Consider the following 17,996-nt stretch of genomic DNA (forward strand, 5'->3'; position numbering starts at 1 on the left):
AGCATAATAAGAGATGATCCCTGCCCTGAATAGTTTACAATGTACATAAAAAGAGAAAAGGGGTGGGAGAAAGGAATAATGATCATCTCTATATTCAGCTGGGGAACTGATGCATAGATAGATTCAAAGACTTATCCTCAGTCACAAAAGAAGTCTGTGGCACAGCCAGGACCTGAACCTAGATCTCCTAAACTAAAATCATGCCTCTCAGCTTTGAGGGACATTATTCACTTTAGTCCCCAAGTTAGCTATGTTCTATAGAAATTCCATGTCCTGTCACTCACTGTTGAAAATTATTTACTTCAGAAACAAAATGATTAATGAGTGACATTACTGAAATATTTACCCTAAATGAATGAGTCCCACAAATTTTCAATTATCTTCATGAATAATTGTTGTGTACCCTCATTTTGGGTTTCTCACACACATATTTGGGCCTTGGCAGTTTGAGAGTGATGGGCGCAGTCTGGCACCTTTACAATAAGCCCATCCCTCCTCTGTATCCTTCGTAGCTGGTCAGGCACAGACCCAACACGCATGGAGTTCCTGCACAGTTAGACTCCACATCATGCATCTCTTATTTGCTACTGAGATGTTGATGCTCACCTCTGATGATGCCAGTCTCCTTTGTCTGCTTGTTACATTTTCCAACAGGTACCTTCATGCTTTCTCCCACACTGACCCGAGCACTCAGGTGGCCCTATAAACTTCTGCAAAGCCTCAGTATCCACCTTCAAGTCCCTCCTCAAAACTCTCCTTTGTCATAATGCTACAAAATACTTGACAACGGCTAGGCTGTTGGTGTGCAGAGACCCGTGCCCATCACACTGACCAATAATGTCTTATCTTTCCTTTATACTTTCCTGTCTGTCTATATCCATCTGTTGTCTCTTGTTTTATGCTTCGATTGTAAATTCCTCAGGACAGGGACCAATTCTTTGTTGTGTGTTTGTACAGTGCCTAATACAATGGGGTCTGGTCCTTGACTAGGGCTCCTTGGAGCTACTGCAATAAAAATAATTAATAATTATGATGAAAATACACCCCTTAGCTGTGCCTTCCCCAGTGTTTCACTCCTAATCCAAACAATTAAGTTACATAAGTTCCATGGACCCTCCTAACCTGTTGAGGAGGGGCCAGCACCTATTTTAATGTGAATAACTTTCTGTCAGGTAGCAGGATTCAAGCCTAAGAAGAAAACATTTATTTTGGTGATTTATATAATTTTTCTGTTTCATCCCTGTCCTGTTACCTTAAGTGTCCTCAGCACAATGCACATGGACTGACTCCAAAAAAGAGACTCCAGGCAGCTGTGGTTTCCCCTATGATTACTACTTGATAATATCTGTTCTAGGACAAGCAGCATCCATCTGGCTCCATCAGTGTACAGGGGCTCAGATTCCATTTTCCTGTCTCTTAATAGCATGCAGCCACCTTGACAATGAAGCAAAAAACATTCCTGTGACAGGCCAGCTTATGCTGAACACAAATGTGTATTTGTCATTGAATTCATGGTACTGGAAAGCTGAAGGTCAAGTAGGTTTCTGTAGGACACTGATCTACAAGGCAATACTTCTCTTGGTTTCTGTCAGATGCAAAACTCCTGAAATTACAGAACTCATTTGTAATGATAAGAGCCAGCCCAAAACTCTTCCTAAACAGATGAGAGCTGAAAGATGGTCTTTGTTAACAACACTGGAGACATTTGGGTTTAATTCCTAGTTCTATCCCTATACTTCCTTTGTGAGTTTAAGCAAGTAGCTTTGTATCTCCGTGCCTGAATTTCCTTATCCCTAAGATGAAAAAATAATTATACTTATTTTCTGTCTGATCAACTTTGTTTGCAAGTTTTTGCAGGCAGGGGCTGGGTTTTGTACTGAGCCTACCACGATGGGGTCCTTAACATATCTGGAACCTCTAGGTGATACTGTGAAAACAACATTTGATATATATCCTCACAAAGTTCTACCACATGACTTAAATGTGGGAAGTTGGATCTCAGTTTGTTTTTAAACTTTCATCTTGATCACTGAAATGTTAAAGAAACTAAACTTCTATGCTCATAATTTAATCTGAAGATTAGAGCCATTGGAATTCTTACAAAAATACAACATTTCATTGATGTTTGAAAAGAAATGTCATGAAAACAATACTTTCTGCAAGTTTCTGTAATAAAAAGGAAATAGACTGATCTCTGTGAGGTTGACCTAGAAGAGAAACATGTAAGTGATTCACGGGTTTTCCCACAAAGAAAACCAACGGTAGCTACAGATGCACCAATGTAGCATGTTGCACTCAATTGCAGAACGGTTGGATATCAAGCTGGAGTCAAGAAACTCTCATTCTCCTAGGTAACCAAGAAGCCAGAAAGCCTGCTGATTCAAGGAAAATTTGATTATTTCATGGACACCCTTCCCTGGCTAATTAAGGAGTAGCAAGGCTAGGCACGATCTTGATAGTGGGGGACTGAAAAACAGGAAATCAAGGGAAATATGTGTTCTTCTGATAGAGTAAAGTGTTAGGAACTAGGAATTAAGGCTGGAAAAACTAGTCTGATGACAATAAACAAGACCTCACATGCTCCTGGTTCTGTACCCATCCCAAGTAACCAGTAATTCATTTTGAAGGCTAGGAAATTGGTTGCATTACCTGAGGTGAGAGAGGGGGAAATATTACTGAGAAGCATATTTATGTTTATACCATCACTGATCAGCATATTTATGTTTATACCATCACTGATCACTAAGCATTGATAACAGTGAGGAGGAGTGGGAAGGAAGTTCATGCCTGAGCCGTAGAAGAGTTGCAGGCCTGGAGACCCTCTGTGCTTTGTTCTAGCCCCAGAACTTGGGGCAAAGTGTCCAGGTATTGAGGCAGGCTAAGAGATAAGAGATTTGCAGTTGATTACAACTACCCTGTGTAACCACAGACACAGGGTAATAGTCATGGGCTCAGCTGCTGGAATGATGGTGAGGGGCTAACAAGGAGGAAAGATCTCAAACCTACTTCCTTATTCAGGGAGAAATACAGAAGCAGCAGCTCTAGTCAGGAGGAAAGGTGGCCACAGAAACAGACGTAACCGTTATTTGTGAACTGTGACAAGAGAAAATTCAATATAAAGCCTGCTGGGTACTAAGTAGATCTGGTTTCTCTCTTTTGCACCTGCATCTCAGCACTCCTGAAAAGCAGGTCACTTATTTAGATATCTAAATATGGACTTGGGAGTCTAATGTTACATACCGATTTCTGAAAACTTCTGGGCATCTGCTACTGGAAATGTAAAATAAATCATAAAGAGCACAGTATAAGACTATGATAGTACAGTGTATCATGCACAGAATGGGCAGAGGTAATCCTGGCTCCTTCACTGCATCAATGTATGGCATTGTTAATTACTTATGCTATCTTTATCTCAGTTTATCTGTTGATTCAATGGGGAACAAATTTACTTTATTCACAGAGGTGTTGGGAGGATTAGTTAGTATTTGTAGAGTACTTAGAAGAAATAGGTTCAGAGTCCCTGCTGTGCCAAACTTCTGCTTAGTGCAACAGCAGAGAAGGAGGGCCTCAGGAATCTGGTTATGCCTCCCTGATTTTCAGGGTAAATCTGGAGGCAGTGAGGATTAGTGGGTAGACCTTCTAAAGTGAAGCTCAGGAGACCTGGGTTCTGGCTTTGCATTAGCCTGCCGGGTGATCTAGGTCCTCAGTTTTCCCATGTGTAAAATGAGAATCATGACAGTGATCTTCTTTGAAAAGAAGTTTGAGATCTAGGGATAGAAAGCACTATATACGACCCAGGTATTATTAGTAAGTTAAACCCTACGTTAGGGCAGCCTAGAGGGACCATATGCCAGCTAAGCATAACCAGAGCACAACGCTGCACTGGGATAGTGGTGCTGGGGCTAGATGTGCTGCCTCACTGCAAGCTCAGAATTCCCAAGTCAGGAGAATTTTCAGTTGGGCTTTTGTCTGGCCCCTTTATGCACCTTGGGTGGTGCAAATGTCTGAAACACACAGCCAAGAATCTGGTCCATAATGGGCTTCTAAGTAACAGCGCAGTACTTTTCAAATGGTGCTGAGAGAATTCATTCACAGAGCAAACAGTCAGCCACTTACACAAACTACTGTAACAACACTTTACCAGGTTTCTAACTGGAAAGCTTTTAATGTTCACGGTTCACAACTTATGACATTTATAAATTTTAATAAATCTATGAAATTGTGTTGCTTAACTAATTAGGCAACTGCCTTTCATTTCAGTGCTGCTTTAGCTTCCTGCCAGTTTGGATTTTTATAAGTGAAATGAGTGTGATGATTCCAGCTTACTTTCTGTCACACATAACCCTCCTATTTGGCACACCTTAGTAATTAGCCTACCCTCCAAATGGCTTTGCCTGCATAGTACCTGAGCTCCACCTCTGGTCACTAAGGCAGTTTACTAAGTAAAATAAAACAAACAGGTTGCAAAGGTTTATTGAAAGTGATACACCACTTTGCTTCACCCATGCACTTAGCCCAACTTATATCAATGGGTCTATTTGCAGGAGTAAGGCAAGTAGAATTTAGCCACAGTTTGAGGCGAGGCTTGGCCTATGTATCTAACATATACAGTACATAATAACAACAACCAAGAAGCTTCTATTGGTATCCCCTCTCTATATATTGGGCATTATACAGGAATGATAGGTGATTAGGGCATGATCCTGGGACTCAAGATTGTGGTGTCCAATTTCCTGCTCCATCACAGTCTTCCTGTGTGACTTTGCACAAATTACTACCTTTGCTGTGCCTTAGTTTCCCATCTGTTAAACGGAGATAATTGTACTGTGTTGTGAGGATAAGTATCTTAGCAATTGTGAGACATTCAGATACTGTGGTAATGGTGGACACATACATTACTTGGCTAGAACAGAGCTGACTTGAGTGCAAAACTTCTGGCCCTTCTGCATGCTCCTCACACTGTCTGTTCCACTTGCAAACAAGGAAGGGTAAATCCTACAGCACGGGAACATCACAGAAGTGGAAGAACCACACGTGAGAAGGATGATATTTCAGAGAAACGATCAGTTCAGTGCTTTTGTGGAATCTGAACTTCTTTTGCATACTCCATACACCGAATGTTCACTTTATGAGGAAGGTTTTCCCACCTTTAAAGTCATTTTTAATGGCAAGAAACCACCATTTTCTTACAGATGAAAGGAAGTGAATTAAAAGAAAGAGTGAGAGAGAGAGAGCTCAGTATACAGACTGAATTTTCACAAATCAAATAGAAAGCAAACCCTCCAACATCTGACAGGCCAAAATATTGTAAGAATACTTTGCAGACTTAAGGCAAAATAACAAGATAAGAATTCCTCTACAAAGAGATAGTGGGTACATTGTTCATGATAATACCAGCCCAAAAAACCACAAATTGTGCTGTACAATAATGTCTTTTCCTCTATAGATGACTCTGTTCAAACAGTTCTGTGCTCCTTTCCTTGCTATGAAGAATGAACAGTGCACATTAATGAGTGCTGCTGTCTGAAGGATGGATTCACTGTCTGAGAGATGTCACTCAGGTTCAAAAGGCTTTGGATAAATTGCCATTATCAAATGAAATAAAAGCCATAGGAGTTAAGACATTTGCACTTGGAACATTGTAGGTACATAGGAGCAGCATCGTTACAGAAAAAAAGGCAAAGTTTTAAAATTGACTTCATTGTTTGTTTATTGTTATGGATGCAATGTTGTATTTTTAAAATGTTTCATCCTTCAAACTGAGGTGTTGTTTGATATAAACTTCAGCATAAAGGCAGACACATTTGTATGTTCTGAATTAAATATGTACAAAATTCTACGGTCATTCTTTCCAGCAAGTCTAGAGTAAAAGCCTGAAGTCATAGCACTTTGAGCCATGATCTCATTAGTTCTCACAAGCTAAGTATTGTCTTGTCCAGTATCCCTTTCAGGAGTCTGATTTGTCTTGGGTACCCCCAAGTTTCACCTCACTTAAAAACTACTTGCTTACAAAATCAGACATAAAAATACAGAAGTGTCAAGCATACAATTACTGAAAAATTGCTCACTTTCTCATTTTTACCATATAATTATAAAATAAATCAACTAGAATATAAATATTGTACTTACCTTTCAGTGTACAGTATATAGAGCAGTATAAACAAGTCATTGTCTGTATGAAATTTTAGTTTGTACTGACTTCACTAGTGCTTTTTATGCAGCCTGTTGTAAAACTAGGTAAATATCTAGATGAGTTGACGAACTCCCAGAAGACCTCAGTCTAGATGAGTTGATGTACTCCTGGTTGAGAACCACTGGTCTAATCTGCCCTGTATGTGAATGGGGAAATTCTAAGGATAACCCAAGATATGGCAAGAGTTGGTATTGATTTCATAGCTGACATTCTTCCTTTGGAGTCAGCATTGAATGAGTGCCTGAGTACTGATATGGTGCTAGCGAAACAGGTGTTGCAATCACTGCTCTCTTTTTGATAGCTTATGTAATTAAATATCCCAAGAGATGAGATATCTAGGATATCCCAAAAGTAAGGGTGGGTCACCTTTTCCTCCTTACTTTCCTGTATGGGCACGTTAAGCTGCTCACGAGAGAGCCCTTAATGGGTTTTTTCATTGAGTCTGAGATTTGTATTGTACTGCAAAAAGTTAATTTAAGATTTCAATTCTTACTTAAGATCTTTTGTCCCTGAGAGATAAACCCTAGCCCTTACTCAGGTAACACTCCAATTACAGTAAACAGGAATTTTGCAGATCTTACTAGGACACTACTCCCATTGACTTTAACTGGAGTTGTACCTGAGGAAAGGTTGCAAGGTTTGTGACTACAGAGGAAAAAAGACAATAAAAGTACATACATTTACTTGTATTTTTAAATTTCAGCAGTGTTTTCAGGTCACTTGCGATGATGCCAGAATTAACGTTCCGCCTAGTTTCCTGCTATATTGCATGAAATGAATACTATTGGGAAACTAAGTCAAGGAGGTAGATCTGGTGTCATCATATGTGAAATTATTTTTACAATAAAAATGTAGCTGCCTTCAGAAAAAACACTATAAATTAGAACAGTTTCCAGTCTCTAATCAGAAAAGGCCCAGGATTAGACTGGCAGAGCCGTAGAGAATGTTGTATAGGACACTTGTGGCCAGTCTGGCTACCAGTTCTTCATTCTGCACTGCAAGTTTACAAGATGGTGTCTGTAAACTAAAGAATTACAGTACGTCTGCAGTAACATTTACAAAAGTGCCCAAGGAATTTAGGAGCCTAAGGACTTGTCCACATGGAGACTTAGTGAGTGGCAGGCTAATGCTTCACAGATTTACACCCCAGATTTCTTTGCACTAAGGCCTGATGTGAAAAATCCACACCCCTGAGCAGCATAGTTAAGTTTACCTAAGTACCTGTGTAGACAGCAATAGGTTGACAGAATTCTTCCATCAACCTAGCTACTGCATCTCGGGTGGGTGGTGGGGGGGTTGATTACCTATGCCAATGGGAGAATCCCTCCTGTCAGTGGTGGTAGTTTCTACACTGAGGCGCTACAGCAGTGTAGCATTTTACGTTTAGACAAGCCCTACATGTCTGTGTGAACAAGCTCTAATTCTCACTGATTTTCAATGAAATATAGGCTCCTGAGTGCTTAAATCATATTTGAAAATGGGACTTAGGTTCCTAAGTATTCTAGGTAGTTTTGAAACGTGTACCTCTAATTTCTTTTATAAAGAGCAGTAGGGAAGGGAAATATTAATCTCATTAAGATTATTTATTTTCTTTCAATTGTTTATTAAATCAGAGTTTTTTCTTGATGAAAACAATGTTCTTAATCTTGTGTGATTAACAGACAAGACTGAGCCAATTTGCCTAATTAGCTGAGTGAGAGCTAATTTTATTAAAGAAAAAATAATGAAATGATGAAGTAATAGGGTAAATCATAGCAAAATGCATTAATTTCTTTTTATCATTCTTAATATACACATATACGATGTAGTCATCTCCCTCAGCCATCATTTATTTGTCATTTTTTAACAAGAAAAATAAGAGCAAGAAAATAAGTTCCTGGATTTTCTCAAATCTTTCTAATGATTTTTGCTACTGAAGTGTCTAGTTCCGCTGCAGGTGTGTTATTCTGGAGGACGGAACCAGAGTTTTCTTGGCATTGGTGATGAAGCCATGTGTCTGAAGGAGATTCAGGCTCTGAGACATGGCCCTTTGCACTCTGACTGGAGGTCTGATCAGGGTACTGGTAAGTTCCCTGTCACCTGAGTCTGGCTATTATGAACATCAAAACCCAGGGGACCGACAACAGGCTAAACAGTAGCATTCATTACTGACAATGTTTCCTGCCATAAGTGAGCCTTAGTAGCTTGCAAAGGCACAGAGATGTATGTCTGCTAGGTCTACTGAAATCAAGATAACAGGGGTGACACTGTAGAGCCCATCTGAAACTTCATTTTCTTCATCCACTTGTGGAGTCTTTTGTTTACTTTTGTACAATGAAGAAGATGGAGTAGAACCCAGCGAGTCTTTCTTCTGAGGAAACAGAAACCTCTCTTATCACTCCCATGTCCAGAAATTGAGATATTTCATTCTGGATCAGATTGTGTTTAACAAAGTTGTTGGAGCTGTGTGACTGGATGAAGAACAGATGGGGTGGAGCCCACAGCTTGAGGGAGTATCCCTGCTTACCATTTCCCTGACCCACTTGTCTGTGGTTGATGAAAACCGTTCCTCTAGGAAATGGGAAATCCTGCTCTCTAGCATCAGTTCAGGATGGAGGACTGTGTAATCTTTGTCATAAAGTGTATTTAGGGGAGGAGGGTCCTGAGGTCCCTCTGGATTTTCCCCTGGACCTTGATTGTGCTGTTTTCTCCCAGGGCATCTGTTGTCCTTTTGCTGGTATCTCTGTGAGAATGAGGAGAGAAAGGAGCTCCTCTGTCTGAAGGGGACACTTAGTGAAGATGGAAGAGACTGGATTTTGTGGCATTTTCAGCTACCACCTTATCCAGCTTGTCTCCAAAAAAGGAGGGAGCCTGTAAATTTGGCCAAGCATAGGACCTGCTTAGAGCGGGTATCCAGGGTCAGAGCCATAGGTGGCACCTGGCTACTGAGCTGGAAGCCATTGCTGGGACTGCGAACCTCATCGAATCCATTGAGGTGTCAGCTACAAATACTGTTACTAGGAAGAATGTCTTTAAAACGGACCTAAAGTCAGGGTGATCTCTGTCCTTAAGGGCTTGGAGATCTTCCAGTGAGGCAAGAGATGTTCCTGCAAAGCAGGTAGCTGGCAGGGATGCTCAGGGGGTAGTGGAGAAAGCTTCAAAGGCCTTTTTGAGAGTGGCCTCCATTTTTCTATCTGTGGAATCCTTAGCGTAGAACTCCCCTTCTGAGGGAATAACTATATCCCTGTCCAGGGCTGCCACAGCAGCTTCAACCTTCGGTATCACCACAATACCGCCCTTTAGCTGTTGAATGTTACAAAGCCTGAGGTCACTCTTGTTAATACGCTTACCCTTATCAGCCTTGATCCATTCATCACTAATCATTTCCTCAGAAGAGGAGTGAAGGGGTGCTGAAGCTTCAGGAGAGGAGTTTCAGGGAAGAAATTTTACTCTGAGGCTTATTCTTAGGAACCTGTGCTGATTGGATTTGAATTGCGGCGACAACCTTGCTGCACATGGCTTGAAATTTCTCGGGGGGGGAGTGGGAAAAAATCTTTGCTTTATTTTCCCACCATCCTGCTTGGAGTCAGAGCCACACAGATCAACTTTCTCAGTGGAGGAAGGGGAGAAAGAGAAGGAGGGAGAGGAGTCAGAGGTCTGATATTGCCTAGATTTTTTCTTTCCCTTTTTAGCCTTTTTAGATTTTAAACTCTTCTGCATGCTTTAGGAGCACAAAAGTTCTATTGCAGATTTGGTGAGACCTTTTGCAGTTTGCCTTCCGTAGAGCCTGGAACCCTCTCAAGAGCTCTATCTCAGAATCCTCCCCCCCGCACTGTGTCCCATTCCCCCTGGAAAGGGGGAACTCATTGTCAGAGTCCTCCTGGTTGGCTCAGGAGGGAGGGGACCTGATTAGAAATCCTGCTTCTTTCCCAGAGTGCTCAGGACCCACTTTGAGACTTGGGAGGTACTAGTCATGTCACAAGGCTCCCCTCTTTGTTCTTTGGGGGTCCCCTCAGACTGACTCCCTGAGTCGAATGGTCAGGGTCCTCCTCCACACTTGGAACCTCTCTCTACTCTGCAATGGGGTTCCTGGTCCATTTTTCCCTGGTTGGAGTCGCAGCTTTTTGGTGGGAGGAGGAATGCTGAGGGAGAGAGCACTGCTCCCCACTGTCCAAAAATAGGGCAGAAAAGTTGAAATAGGAGGAGTAAGCAAAAGAAACCACCACTGTCTGCTGCCGCAGACACAGAGATTCTGGCAGCAAGTGGGAGCAGAGGTGGCATGGCCAGACCTTGTGGTTCCAAAACACTGATCGGCCTCCATGAGCTGCAGAGAGAGGAGAGCAGCCCAGACGTCTAGAATTGAGGGAGACACTGGGCTGAAGAGAAGAAAAGAAAGGTCTGTGGTTCTTTGCCACGTTAAACTTAAATAAGTAATGCTGCCGGACAAATTGCTTTTATCTTGTTATTGGACTGTGTTGTCTTATTCTTATTCTAAATTAACATCAGTTAATTTAGCACTTATGGAAATGAAGAATTAATAACACTGGTTGGATCAATGCATAGTGCAGACAGGGCCCCCACATGCCTGTGACAGTGCCTCTGAAGTACCCTTTTCTTGAAATCTCCTAGAGAAGAAGCTGCCAGCCACGCAAGGGTTTAATTGCTACGGCTTTCATGATGTGACTATGTGATGATGACTAGAATGAAAACACTATCCTGTGCACTGTGGCTGTATCTGAACAAAGCCCACCAGAAATGAAAGAACAGTGCATTGACTGACTGTGCCATCTAGCCCTTAGCATTGTGCATATTTTGAGGAGGAGAAACTACCACTCCTTCGGAAAGCACTGGTTTTAGCATTATTTATAGCTAAATCGGTTGAGTCAGGAGGGTCATCGTGTCATTGAATCACTGGCAGATTGAGTCAGTAAGATTCAAACTTCTCATCTGTGTATGAGAAATGGAAGGTAGACTGCTCCCTCCAGCATCTCATCTGTCAAAAGTATGTGCCAATACTGTCTGAATATTTTATTGATCTGATGGGAGTGGAGTGTGTAAATATAAATTAATGGCCCATAGACTTCTTTGGTCTTAATGCTACAGTATCTGATTATAACACTTCTCCCTGTTCCTTACTGCTATATATGTTTCTTACTAAACTGTTCGATTAAATTTGTCCACCAGCACATGAGTTTTTACCATCCAATGTAGGTTGCAGCTATATATTTTTCTCACTCTTAAAATTGGCTATAAAATAGACCTGTTCTAAGGACCCCAGAATAATAATTTTTAATGTGAGGAAATGAAGAGTTCCTGTTATTTGGTTTTCTAAGTACTAACGTACAGAGTGTATTAGTAGACTTGTGATTAAATTTGTAACTGATTTCTCAACAAATGTAAGAAGCAGGAAACACCGACTGCACTATTTTTTATAATTTAAAATGGACTTACTATGTGCAGTATTTGGAAGATCTAGGAAGAACTTCGTGTTCAGAGCAGCACCCATCACTACCAGTGCAAGGTACTACTCTCTAGTGGCAGTACTCTACCACAGGGTATTCAATGTACTCGCAGCATTGTTGATGAGACTGCTCATGTGCTTAAGCATAGTCTTAAGCGCATTGCTGACTCAGGGCCTAAATATTTGGAGGTGGTCAAGGGTTATTGTCTTCATTGGGGTATACAGGAGTATCCTTACTTAGATGACTGGCTCTAGACATAGATAGTGTAATTAGATAATAAGAGCCCTGTTTTACAACTTCATTGGTCATACGCTTTTGCAGTGTTTCTTTATTATCAAATCCCTTGGCCTGAGAGTAAATACAAAGAAGGATACTCTGATATCTAGAGGTTCTTGCGTGTAGAGGATCTACCCTTTAGTCCACAAGAACTCTAGACTGCCTGTCCCAGGAAAGGTTTCATGATAGTCTCCAAGTAATGAGCCAAATTAAGTCCATACTAGATGGACTAGTTGGATTCTACTTTGGGGTATTGGGCCTGATGGCATCCTGTACTTTCCTCACTGCTTCTAAAGGCTCTGGATGTGTTCTTTGATCGTATGGTGGAATTGGTTTGTAGAGCCTTCTGATAACAGTTTGGTCATGGCTGTTTTCCACTCCAGGAAGTTCAAAGATTCTGACATGTGGTGGATGCAGCCAGATAATTTCTTGGAGGGAAAATTATTCTTACAACCAGTACCTTGGAGAATGATGAGTACAGGTGACTCCAACATAGTCTGAGGGTTGATTTGGGACCTTTGCTTTCTCATAGGCAGCCCCAGAAGTTGAGGTGTTGCATACATATTGTAGCCACCAGACTGGCTCTCAAATTTTCCTTGCATAGAAAGGAAGGAAACACATTCAGATTCTTACAGACAATATGGCTGTTATATACTAGCTGAGCAGGCTCTCCTCCTCACTGTACCTCAGGAAGTAATCCATCTCTGGGAATGGCACATCGGGTGATTTCAAGAATGCTGAGTCTGACACTTACCCCTCTCCCCCGACAAAAAAATACCACCATGGCCAATAATCAATGTTTCCAAAGTTCTGATCAGCTTGAGTTGCCATTCGATCCCTCTGTGTCTGACTCTTGCCAAGCAAAGTCTCCCAAACATAATTTATCAGAAAAGGGGTTGCAGTTTAGATAAGAACTAAAATGCTTATAAGAGATCTTTTTTTTACATTAGGGGAAAAGGGCTTCCCTGTAAGTGTCTTTCCTTCCATCTTATCTCTATTGTATTGAGAAAGATTCAACAAGATAAAGATTACAACTGGATGCAAAAAGGGAAACATTTTCATGATTTTTTTTCAAATAACTTATCTGTCTTTCTTAACTGCAACTTTCAAAATGTTGACCAACTCCATTAAAGCTACTACAGGGCGGGTAACCATATAAGAACCTGGACGGATACAAGTAATCTTTGTTCTAGAGGTATATGCACAGCACAATTCATTCCCAGGTATTTTATTATTATCTATTTGCTCTATTCATGTCTAAAAATCATCTCTGGCAACAGCTAAGTCATAGCTAGTGGCTATTTCTTCTTATGTCCCCATGAAAGGAATTTGTTCATCCCATGGTAAAATAATATTTGAAAGGCTTTGCAGATTTATATCCCCCTATTCAGAAGCCTAGTGATCTGAGGGTTTTAAATTTAAAGTTGAACGGGCTTATGGATGAGCCCTTTGAGCCTTTAAGATATACCAACTTTTTACTGAAGGTCTTTCTTAGTGGTTGCCCTAGGATCTAGGAGTTGCAGTCATTTAAGGCAAACACACCTAGTATAATCTTTTTATAAGAATCAGAGGGCTCTGAAGTCTCGTCCAATATTTCTCATGAAAACTGTGTTGATTTTAATCTAAATCAACCCATGTAGTTTTTTTCTGTAGCTTCTAGGAGAAGTCAGGATGTTTTCAAAGAGCAATTGTCTAGTTCAAACAGGAATTAAATTAGGGAGTTCCTATAGCCCTATGCAGGTGGTCAGTCTAGAGGATCACACTGGTCACTTCCAGCTTAAGAATCTATGAATCTACAGCCTGAGTGCAAAGATTGCTGAAGGACTCACTCTTGCCTAAATAGCATCTGACAAGAGATCTATCAGACCATTTGCAGTCATCTAAGCTCACTTGTAGTTGCTGCTTTTAGGAGGGTTGTTCAACTAATGGAGCTCCACAGTCCATCTCCTGTATAATGTCACTGGTGGCTAGTCTCCTACAGAGTGGCACAGTGAAGCAAAGGCAAGAAGGAAAAAAAGGGGTTACCTGTTACCGTAACTCTTGTTATCTTAATGTTTTGCCTCCACGGTCTTGCTGACATTCTCTCCTCCTGTGGTATTGGAGACTGTGTCTTTAAGGGCTGAGATTCCCAGAAAGACTCTGGGCAACCGGAGCCAGCTGGATCCAGACACAGAAAAAAAAACAGATCTTTTATAAGCACTTTAAGCACGGAGTTCTCACTGAACATCACAGGGTACCAGCAGTGGGGTATGAACCCACAGGCATGTATCCCGAGGTAGTCACCACAGACGTGCAAATACTATGGAAGGATAGATGACACCTTCTCCAAATCACAGACTGGGGGAAGATAAATGGCACTGAGTATGCTATTTTCATAGAATCATAGAATCATAGAACTTAAGATCAGAAGGGACCATTATGATCATCTAGTCTGACCTCCCGCAAGATGCAGGCCACAAAAGCTGACCCACCCACTCCTGAAATAATTCTCTCCCTTGACTCAGCTGTTGAAGTACCCAAATCCTGATTTAAAGACTTCAAGTAGCAGATAATCCTCCAGCAAGTGACCCCTGCCCCATGCTGCGGAGGAAGGCGAAAAACCTCCAGGGCCACTGCCAATCTACTCTGGAGGAAAATTCCTTCCCGACCCCAAATATGGCGATCAGCTGAACCCCGAGCATACGAGCAAGACTCTCCAGCCAGACACTCAGGAAAAAGACTTTCAATATCCCAACATTGACCCTCGGTACTAATTACCAGTGGTCGCACGTTATTGACCTATTGACTAAATCACGTTATCCTATCAAACCATTCCCTCCATAAACTTATCAAGCTTAATCTTAAAGCCAGAGAGGTCCTTCGCCCCCACTGTTTCCCTCGGTAGGCTGTTCCAGAATTTCACTCTCCTGATGGTTAGAAACCTTCGTCTAATTTCAAGCCTAAACTTCCCGACTGCCAATTTATATCCATTTGTTCTCGTGTCCACATTAGTACTGAGCTGAAATAATTCCTCTCCCTCCCGGGTATTTATCCCTCTGATATATTTAAAGAGAGCAATCATACCTCCTCTCAACCTTCTTTTGGTTAAGGAAAACAAACCGAGCTCCTCAAGTCTCCTTTCATACGACAGGCTTTCCATTCCTCGGATCATTCTAGTGGCCCTTCTTTGTACCCGTTCCAGTTTGAATTAATCCTTCTTAAACATGGGAGACCAAAACTGCACACAGTACTCCAAATGAGGTCTCACCAACGCCTTATATAATGGGACTAGCACCTCCTTATCTCTACTAGAAATACCTCACCTAATGCATCCCAAGACCGCATTAGCTTTTTTAACGGCCACATCACATTGCCGACTCATAGTCATCCTGTGATCAACCCGGACTCCGAAGTCCTTCTCCTTTTCCGTTACTTCCAACTGGTGCGTCCCCAGCTTATAACTAAAATTCCTGTTAGTCATCCCTAAATGCATACCCTTACACTTCTCACTATTGAATTTCATCCTATTACCAATACTCCAGTTTACAAGGTCATCCAAATCTCCCTGGAGGATATCCCGATCCTTCTCCGAATTGGCAATACCTCCCAACTTTGTGTCATCCGCAAATTTTATCAGCCCACTCCTACTTTTGGTTCCAAGGTCAGTGATAAATAGATTGAATAAGATCGGACCCAAAACCGAACCTTGAGGAACTCCACTGGTAACCTCCCTCCAACCCGACAGATCACCTTTCAATACGACCCACTGCAGTCTCCCCTTTAACCAGTTCCTTATCCATCTCTGGATTTTCATTTCGATCCCCATCTTTTCCAATTTAACCAGTAATTCTTCATGTGGTACCGTATCAAACGCCTTACTGAAATCAAGATATATTAGATCCACTGCATTTCCCTTGTCTAAAAAATCTGTTACTTTCTCAAAGAAGGAGATCAGGTTGGTTTGGCACAATCTACCTTTCAAAAAAACATGTTGTAATTTGTCCCAATTGCCATTGACCTCAAGGTCCATAACTACTCTCTCCTTTAATATTTTTTCCATGACTTTACATACTACAGATGTTAAACTAACAGGCCTGTAGTTACGCGGGTCACTTTTTTTCCCCTTCTTGAAAATAGGAACTATATTAGCTAATCTCCAGTCAAACGGTACAACCCCCGAGTTTAGAGATTCATTAAAAATTATCGCTAACGGGCTTGCAATTTCACTCGCCAATTCCTTTAATATTCTAAGATGAAGATTATCCGGGCCGCCTGATTTACTACCGTTAAACTGTTCAAGTTTGGCTTCTACCTCGGATACTGTAATTTCCAACCCCGCACCTTCATTCCCATCAGTCACTCTGCCACTATTCCTAAGCCCTTCATTAGCCTCATTAAAGACCGAGGCAAAATATTCGTTTAGATATTGTGCCATGCCTAGTTTATCCTTAATCTCCACTCCGTTTACAGTTTTAAGCGGTCCCACTTCTTCTTTCTTGGTTTTCTTCCTATTTATATGGCTAAAAAACCTTTTACTATTGGTTTTAATTCCCTTCGCAAGGTCCATCTCTACCCGGCTTTTGGCCTTTCTCACTGCATCCCTACACACTCTGACCTCAATAAGGTAGGTTTCTTAGCTGATCCCTCCCATCTTCCACTCCTTGTACGCTTTCTGTTTTTTCTTAATCACCCCTCTGAGATGCTTGCTCATCCAGCTCGGACTAAAACTGCTACCTAAGGACCGTTTTCCCTTTCTCGGGATACAGGCCTCTGACAGCTCCTGCAACTTCAACCTGAAATAATCCCAGGCGTCTTCCGCCTTTAGATCCCTAAATATGTTAGTCCAATCCACTTCCCTAACTAGTCGCCTTAATTTAGTAAAGTTAGCCCTTTTGAAATCGTAAACCTTAGTCTCAGATGCAATTTTGTTTATCCTTCCATTTATTTTGAACCGAATTAGCTCATGATCACTCGAGCCAAGGTTGTCCCCTACAACCATTGCCTCAACAAGGTCCTCACTACTCACCAAAACCAAATCTAAAATGGCATCCCCCCTCATCGGTTCAGCTACTACTTGATGAAGGAATTCATCAGCTATCAAGTCTAGGAAAAGCTGAGCCCTATTATTATTACTAGCATTTGTTCCCCAATCTATATCCGGGAAGTTAAAGTCTCCCATGATCATACAGTTCCTATTAGTATTTACCTCCTTAAAAACATTAAAGAGTTCTCTATCCATATCCAGGCTAGATCCCAGCAGTCTATACCCAAGAGGATCTCAGACAGGCAACAACCATGGCAACAACCAGGTTGAGACAATAGAAACCAGGTTGAGATAATAGACACATGGGATATGACATAACCAGAACAAGTGGACTGGACGACTTCTGAGAGCAGTAGCCTGATGTTGCAGGGGAACCTCTTAAGTCCAAGTGACAGCACAAGGCACCTAAAGATTAATTGAAACATTGTTAGTAAATGTAGTTATTAGATTTTGGCTTGGAAGGGAAGATGTGGTATTTGGGACTGTGTCTTCCTAGAAAGTCTGGGTGGACACCACAAAATTCTTGTTATACACAGCCAGCTAGGACTGGATGCAGAATAAAGCAACATCTCTGAAGCACTTTATGTACTAAGTGATCTTGGGAATCCCGCACCTCCCTGGTGCTTTGGAGTTCAAGTCCTAAGGCTTCTGGATGCAGAGAAGAACTAGGAGACCATTTAAAGATATCTTTTTTGATGAGACTACAAGGTTGGCTGATAAAGGTAATAGTGTGGATGTAATATACTTAGATTTCTGTGAGGCATTTGACTTGATATGGCACAACATGAGATTAAAAAATTGGAACAATATGAAATTAGCATGGCACATGTTAAATGGATTGAAAACTGGCACACTTATAGATCTCAAAATATAACTGTAAATGGACAATGATCGTCAGGTGGGTGTGTTCCCAGGAGAGTCTTGCAGGATTCGGTTCTTGGTTCTATTCTATTTAACATTTTCATCAATGAGCTGGAAAAAAACTGAAATAATCTCTGATAAAGTTTGCAGGCAAAACAAAAGTTGGGGAAGTGGTAAATTATGAAGAGGACAGGTCGCTGAT

At 41.4% G+C, this 17,996-nt stretch overlaps 1 long non-coding RNA gene across 1 annotated transcript in view; it reads right to left on the reverse strand.

The window, feature by feature from the left end:
* LOC120384769 overlaps nucleotides 1–17,996 on the reverse strand; it is a 96,719-nt gene that overhangs the window by 51,516 nt on the left and 27,207 nt on the right. The window contains exon 3 of the long non-coding RNA XR_005589096.1: nucleotides 13,936–14,067. This is a non-coding gene — a long non-coding RNA (uncharacterized LOC120384769). The remainder of the gene's footprint in view (nucleotides 1–13,935; nucleotides 14,068–17,996) is intronic.

This window comes from Mauremys reevesii, linkage group 1 (assembly GCF_016161935.1).
Source record: "Mauremys reevesii isolate NIE-2019 linkage group 1, ASM1616193v1, whole genome shotgun sequence".
In the NCBI taxonomy this organism is placed as follows: domain Eukaryota; kingdom Metazoa; phylum Chordata; order Testudines; family Geoemydidae; genus Mauremys; species Mauremys reevesii.